We start from the raw sequence: 7,500 nt of genomic DNA on the forward strand, positions 1-7,500 counted from the left end.
CCACAGGGATAACTGGCTTGTGGCAGCCAAGCGTTCATAGCGACGTTTCTTTTTGATCCTTCGATGTCGGCTCTTCCTATCATTGCGAAGCAGAATTCGCCAAGTGTTGGATTGTTCACCCACCAATAGGGAACGTGAGCTGGGTTTAGATAGTCGTGAGACAGGTTAGTTTTTCCCTACTAATGACAGTGTCACGATAGTAATTTAACCTAGTACGAGAGGAACCGTTGATTCACACAATTGGTCATCGCGCTTGGTTGAAAAGCTAGTGGCGCGAAGCTTCCGTGTGCTGGATTATGACTGAATGCCTCTAAGTCAGAATCCAAGCTAAAGAAGCGACGCCTATGCCCGTCACCCGTTTACCGATAGTAGGGGCCGTCTTGCCCCCAGAGGCACGTGTTGTTGGCCAAGCTCCGCAGTGGACGTGTTGTGTGGGCTACCTTGAAGCGTAATTCCTATCGTGTGATGGGTAGAATCCTTTACAAACGACTTTAATACGCGACGGGGTATTGTAAGCGGCAGAGTGGCCTTGCTGCCATGATCCACTGAGATTCGGCCCCGTGTCGCATCGATTCATCTCCCCATATTTTTCCCCTTTTCTTTACCCCCACACCCTCCTGAGGCTAGGATTGTCCACGCGTGGCCCCAGGTATGCCCCTAAGTGTTAACTGCGCCAACAGTTGCCTAAGTATGGTTATGCGTGTTGCGCAAGTGAAGTGTGCCTATGCGTGCACATTGAGTGCCACTAAGTGTACATATTGTCACGACCTGCCCAACAAAGGCCCATGGACTTAGGCCATTGGGCTAAGTAAGTTCCAAGTTCTAGAGTTTTCTACAAAGGTGTAGCAACTCTAGATAATTTTATTGTAGATATTTCTAGAAGATATTTATAGGAGGTATTTTGGGAGAGATTTCTAGAGTTCTCCACTAAGGAGGTGGGAAGCTTCTAGTTTCCACCCCGACCATTGGATGGAGGATGTTTGTAAATATCTTAGCCATCCATTGTAACTTGGGGTGCCTACAAATAGGTGTTGCCACATTTGGCAAAGACACTCTCCAAGGACCAACCAAGAGTGTTCAACCGAGCAAGTGAGTTCTCAAGCCTTATACTCAAGAGCTCTCTAGTGCAATACAAGTTCATTATTCTCGAACTCACTCTTGTGTTCACTTCTTCTCTTCCCAAGTCCCTTAAGGTGGGTGGTTAGGCTGACTTAGTGCTAGTGGGAGTGCTAAGAGCCGGCGCAATCTCTTAGAAAGGTCTAAGGCTGTGACAGTTGTGGGGTCAGAGCTTCAGTTGCGAGGGAGCCAAGCTTGTGGGATATGAGACAGGAGAGCTAAAACTGTGGAATAGAGACCAACACCTACACAAGTAAGCAACAAAGGAGCGAAGGCAAGTCCGTCGACTTTGGCGTCGCTATGGGGCCTCGCTTAGCTCGAGGGGAGCAAGTATTGGCCGAGGCAAAGTGGTGCCTGAATGTCACGGAGCAAAGTGGGGAGGAGCACAAAGGCCATGTGAAAAAGTGGGGGGGAGCTTGATGGCTAGATGGGGGAGCTCAAGGGGTCCCTACAAGGTGCTCTCAACACCATAGTAAGTAACCATGAGGAGATGGTTACCACCTTCAAGGCTCAAGTATGCAAAGGAGTTGGATAAGGTGGAAACTCGTATTGGAGAAGAAGTATGGGAAGAGTAGGAGGACAGCGGCGAGGGAAGCCACTACCTCTCATGACATGTCTAAAGGAGAGGCACTAAGGCACAAGCGTGATAAGAGGAATCGATTCAACCCTAGAGACAAGTGATTCCTATGTGATGAGCTACATTGGTTTAGGGATTGCCCCAAGAGGAAAGCTCTTAGTGCCCTATTGGAGGAAGAGGGCCAAGAGGAAGAGCCACCTTGCATGGGGTCCCCAATGCAGCGTGGTGCCACCAGGGCCGAGATAGGGGTCAAGGCCCTTTACTCTCAAAAGGGGTTGATGTGTGCAAAAGTGTGCATCCATGGGAAGCCCACACATGCGAAGGTAGATACAGGAGCCACACACAACCATGCCTTGGAACTCGGGCCAAGGGCGTCCTAAGGCTATCAACTCCAAAGAATGCCCTATACGTAATGTTGCTCGAGGGGTCGAGACGAACCTTGGGACTAAAGGAGTTCTCCAACACCATCCAGGGGCTAGGTGCTTACTTACCCTTGGATGGGAGGGCAAGACAAGGAGAATTTGGGAGCAAGCCATCCATGCCAAGAAAGAGGAAGATGCAAACAAGAGACGGAGACAACCAGACGACGTTGTAAGAGGCTCAAGTTATGTGACTACAACAAGAACCCCAATAAGCGTTACTCCTTGCCAGAGGGAGGCTAATTTGGATGTTGATCCAATCATCCAGAGACACAAACTATCTCCTTACGTGGAGTATTTAGTCAAGTGGAAGGGGTGACCAGGGAGCGAGACGAGGTGGGAGACAACTGGCATGCTGAGACGACTCGTGAATAAAAGTACCACAAGGAGGTCACGATGAGGGCGTCGCTGATTTTGGTGGGGAGAGTGTCACGACCTACCCAACATAGGCCCACGGGCCTAGCTCACCAAGCCCATGGACTTAGGCCATTGGGCTAAGTAAGGTCCAAGTTCTAGTGTTTTCTACAAAGGTGTAGTAACAATAGACATCTTATTGTAGATATTTGTAGAAGATATTCACAGGAGATATTCTGGGAAAGATTTCTAGAGCTCCGCTAAGGAGGTGGGAAGCTTCTAGTTTCCTCCCCAACCGTTGGATGGAGGACATTTGTAAATATCTTACCCATCCATTATAACTTGGGGTAGGTGTTGGCTCATTTGGCGAAGGCACTCACCAAGGAACATCCAAGAGTGTTCAACCAAGCAAGTGAGTTCTCAAGCCTTGTACTCAAGAGTTCTCTAGTGCTATACAAGTTTATTCTTCTCAAACTCACTCTTGTGTTCACTTCTTCTCTTCCCTAGTCCCTTAAGGAGGGTGGTTAGGCTGACTTAGCGCTAGTGGAAGTGCAAAGTGCCAGCGCGGTCGCTTAGAAAGGTCTAAAGCAGTGACAACGTGCTCTTGAATGGCCAAAGTGTGTGCCTACGCGTGCCCCCAAGTGTTGACTACGTGTGCCCACGTGTACACAGTGAATGGCCGCATAACACCCCAAGTGTTGACTACATGTGCACAATGAATGACCCAAGTGTTGCCTAACTGTGCCCATGATTGCCCACAACTGTTGCCTAAGTGTGCACCCAAGTGTGCCTATGCATGCTCTTGAATGCCCCAAGTGTCGCCTTAAATGTGCTTATACGTGCCCGCAAGTGTTGAATAAGTGTGTCTATGCGTGCACCCAAGTGTAGCCCAAGTGTCACCTAATTGTGCTCTTGATTGCCGCAAGTGTGCACATATACGTGCCCATGACAATGCCTACACGTGCCCCCCTAAGGGTGCCTAAGTGCATATGAAGGCAGTGCATAAGGCGGCAGTGCCACACGCAGGGCCGCACAATGTGCGTGCAAGGTGGCAGGCATGGCTACACTACCACGCGGAAGGCAGCTAGCATGGACGCACAAGGTGTAGGCATCGCTGCAGGCAAGGTTGCACTAGCACATGCAAGGCTGCTGGAGTCGAGGCAGGCTGCCTCGCACATGGCTGTGGGCGTGGCTGTAATACCGCACACATGGTTGCACGCAACCTTGGGCACGGTTGAGGGTAAGGCTCCACTATCGCGAGCTGGGGTGCAAGCCACCGCGCGCACATGGCTGGGGCTAGGGTGCACACCACGCGTAAGGTGGCAGGCAACAACGCACATTGCTGTGGGAAAGGGTGCTCAACGGCATGCAAGGTGGTAGGCACGGCCGCACATGGCTGCGGGCAATGGTGCAGGCAGCGCGCGTTGGGCAGCTGCCCGTGCCGCACTTCCACGTACATGGCTGCGACCACGGCTGCACAACCCCGCACATGGTTTTGCGTGTGGCTGCACATGCCGCGCGAAAGTTTACAGGCATGGCGCACATGACAAGCAGATGGCTGCACAGCCGTGCCCAAGGTTACGTTCCATACAACACATGTCGCGCGTTTGGCTGCACTAACGGGCGCAAGGTTGCTGGCATGGCCATACATGTCGTGCCCCTAGCTGCCCTACCACTCGCAAGGTTGCGTACGTAACTTCACACCGCCCCCCAGGTTGCATGTATGGCTACATGTGCCACGCCCATCGCTGCCTCGTCGCGCACTTGGTTTCGGGATTTACCGGAAGTGCAACGCACGAGGTTACAGGCACGGCTGCACCGTCGCGTGCAAGGTTGCATTGCGTGGTCAAAGATGCATTGCCCATGGCTGCACTATCGCGTGCAAATTCTCTGACATGGCCTCCCATGTGTTGATCATGATGGCTGGCATGGCCGCACATGGCACGGGCATTTCAGCACATGGCACGCGCAAGGTTGCATGCATTGCTGCATCTTCGTGCCCACGTCTGTAGTCCACCATGCACATAGCCGCACGCACGTGGCTCACAGATGGGTGCTGCCGTGGTCCCCATGGCCCAAGCAATAGAGGCTCCTTTACGGCCTTCGGCTGCACACGCCAAGGCCATGCACGAACAACATAGTTTGGGTCTTTAAATCATGTTTTGTAAAACATCCCTTTGGGTTAGAAAAGCCTTGAAATTGGCTATTTGGCACCCAAAGTACAATCATTTTCACTTAGACCCCGCATTTCCATTTTTTTGGGTATTTTTCATAATGTTTCAATCATAAAATATTAAAAAATATCAAAATATGTTGGAATGGTCCAATATTTTTTCATAACATTCTATCAATCTTTGGAAGACATCCAAATTTTAGTTTTTAGAAAAATACATTAAAATGGATTTTTCATAGTTTTTTGAATTTAATATATTTTTTAATATTAAAAAATTAATAAAAAATAAATATTTATCCGAAAACTATGATTTTTATATGAAAATAATCTTTGGATTTTTCCTTAATTTCATACCAAGTTTCATTTGATTTGGATATTTGAAGCTCAAAAAATAGACCGGTACATTTTTTGAGGGGTCCATGTCTCCTTCTGGAAAGGGGCAAAGAGCATAAGAGCTACCTTGAGGGAGGGGGGTGCCACATGGGGCCGCATAGAGAGGCAGCAGAAAATGAGAGGGCATGGTAGGCAAACCCAAAAGGCCCAAGGCATGGTAAAAAAAGTGAAATGGCACGTGGGTTTCGATGAGTTGGCCCTTGGTGTGCGCCGAGGCCTGCCACTGCGTGCGGCTGGACGCGCATGGCTGCTTGCCTTCCATGCCATGTGGCCGCAACTATTGTAATGTGTGCCAGACGCGACACAGCATGCCCAACGAAGGTGGACATGCTTGCGAATGGTCAGCCTTTCTGTCATACAACGCCGCCCCCTTTCGTCGCACAGCGTTGCCTACCTTCGTGGGCTGCTGGGCACACATGGATGGCTACCATGGGCTGCCATGCCCCCACTTCTGATGCCACATGTGCCTGTCGACGCACAGCATTTCCAAGGAAGGTGTGGTTTGTGAAAACATATACATGGCGCATCCGTCCCGACAGTCATCCCCTCTGCCGCCCACAGTTGCTTACCATTATGTGCTACTGGGCGCGCATGGCTGCCTGCCTTGCGCTGCAGTGCTTCTACAGCTTCCGCCACATGCGTCAGTCGCCGTACAGCATGCCCAAGAGTGGCATCCATGCCTCGACAGTTGTTTCCCTCGTGGTGCTGCTTTGCCCTCGTGGTTGCTTAATAAATACCATTATGCCTCGACAGCTATTGCATCCTGTGCTCGTAGCTACAAAGAAAGCCCAACAAAGGCTTGGCATGTATGTGAAAACAAGTACATGGCTCGTCTATCTGGATGGTTAGCCCCTTTGCTGCACAGCACTGCCTGCAACCGTGTGCTGCTGGGTCCCCATGGCTCCCTACCTATCACTGCCATGCCCCCACAGTTGCTGACACAAGTGTCCGTAGCAGCACAGCAGTTTCCAGAGAGGCATGGCTTTTGAAAACAAGGAAATGGCCAATGCATCCCGATGTTTAGCCCCTCTTCTGCACACCACTGCCTGTCACCTTGGCCTGTTGGGTGCACAAGGGTTCATGCCTTGTGCTGTCGTGCCCCCACAGCTACTGCCAGATGTGCCCGCAGCCGCATGGCATGCCCAAGGTAGGCTTGGCATGTGAAAATCACCATCAAGGCACGTTGGTTCTGATGATTGCCTTTGATGTGCGCTGTGGCCTGCCATGGAGTGCTGCTAGGTGTGCATGGCTCCCTGCATAGCTGCTGCCACATACGCCGGTAGCCACACAACATTCCCAAGAGTTGTATGGCATGTGAAGGATAGCAACATGGCCTGATGGTCCGGATGATTAGCCCCTTGTTTTGCACCTTGGCTGGCCAATGCATGCGGGTGGGTTTGCATGGCTGCCTGCACACTGTAGTTACACCTCATCGCAGCCTACTGCCACTTTTGCTAGTTTTGTACAGCATGCCCAAGGGAGTCATGGAATGTGAAAAACGTGGATTGACGCGTTGGCCCCATTGATTAATCCCATCTAGGCACTATGGTAGTTTAACGTGCTTTGCTTCTTGCCATGTGCAGTTGTGCTAGTGCCACTTTTTACGAGCATGGTCGTAGTCACGCATTTCCACCCCTCTTTGCTCTATGGCTTGTCGTCATATGTAGGTCATGGTGCAAGGGGTGGGGTATTGTCTACATTAGACGGAATCATTGGTCAAGTCAATGTGCACAATAAATATTTTGTTGGTCCCTCCCCTCCATCCCATTGTTTTTTGATTTTTTAAATTGCACTATCGTGGGTTTGTTGCTTGCAAGGGTTTTTTCATGGTCGGTTTTGTGGCCTATGCTATTTGGAGAAGTGCATTTCTAAGTCGTGCCTAGGTGTGGAGGTGCTTGCATGCCTTTTTGCGTCCAGTGTTATAATACGACATTAACGTGGGTCTCTGGAGAACATTGGTTGCAAGCTTACAGGTGGTGGTAGATCATGAGTCCCTCCCCGCTCCTTGCTTTTCAAAAAATTCTCCATTCTCGTGGGTATGTTACTTGCAAGAGTTTTGTCATGCTCGGTTTTGTGGCCTTTGGTATTTGGAGGAATGCATTTCTAAGTCGTGCCTAGGTGCGGAGGTGTTTGCATGCCTCATGCCGCAAGTGTTATAAAGCGACAATAACGTGGGTTTCTGGAGAACATAGGTTTGCAAGCTTGCAGGTGGAGACAGATCATGAGTCCCTCCCCCTCCCCCGCCCCCACTTTGTTTTTAAAAAGAAAATTGCATTCTCGTGGGTTTGTTGATTGCAAGAGTTTTCTCATGCTTTGTTTTGTGGCCTTTATGGTATTTGGAGAAATGCGTTTCTAAGTCGCGCCTGGTTGCGGAGGTATTTGCATGCCTCCTGCCGCAGGTGTTATAATGCGACATTAACGTGGGTCTCTGGAGAACAAAGGTTTGCAAGCTTGCAGGTGGAGACAAA

Source organism: Macadamia integrifolia, chromosome 5 (assembly GCF_013358625.1).
Source record: "Macadamia integrifolia cultivar HAES 741 chromosome 5, SCU_Mint_v3, whole genome shotgun sequence".
Lineage (NCBI taxonomy): Eukaryota > Viridiplantae > Streptophyta > Magnoliopsida > Proteales > Proteaceae > Macadamia > Macadamia integrifolia.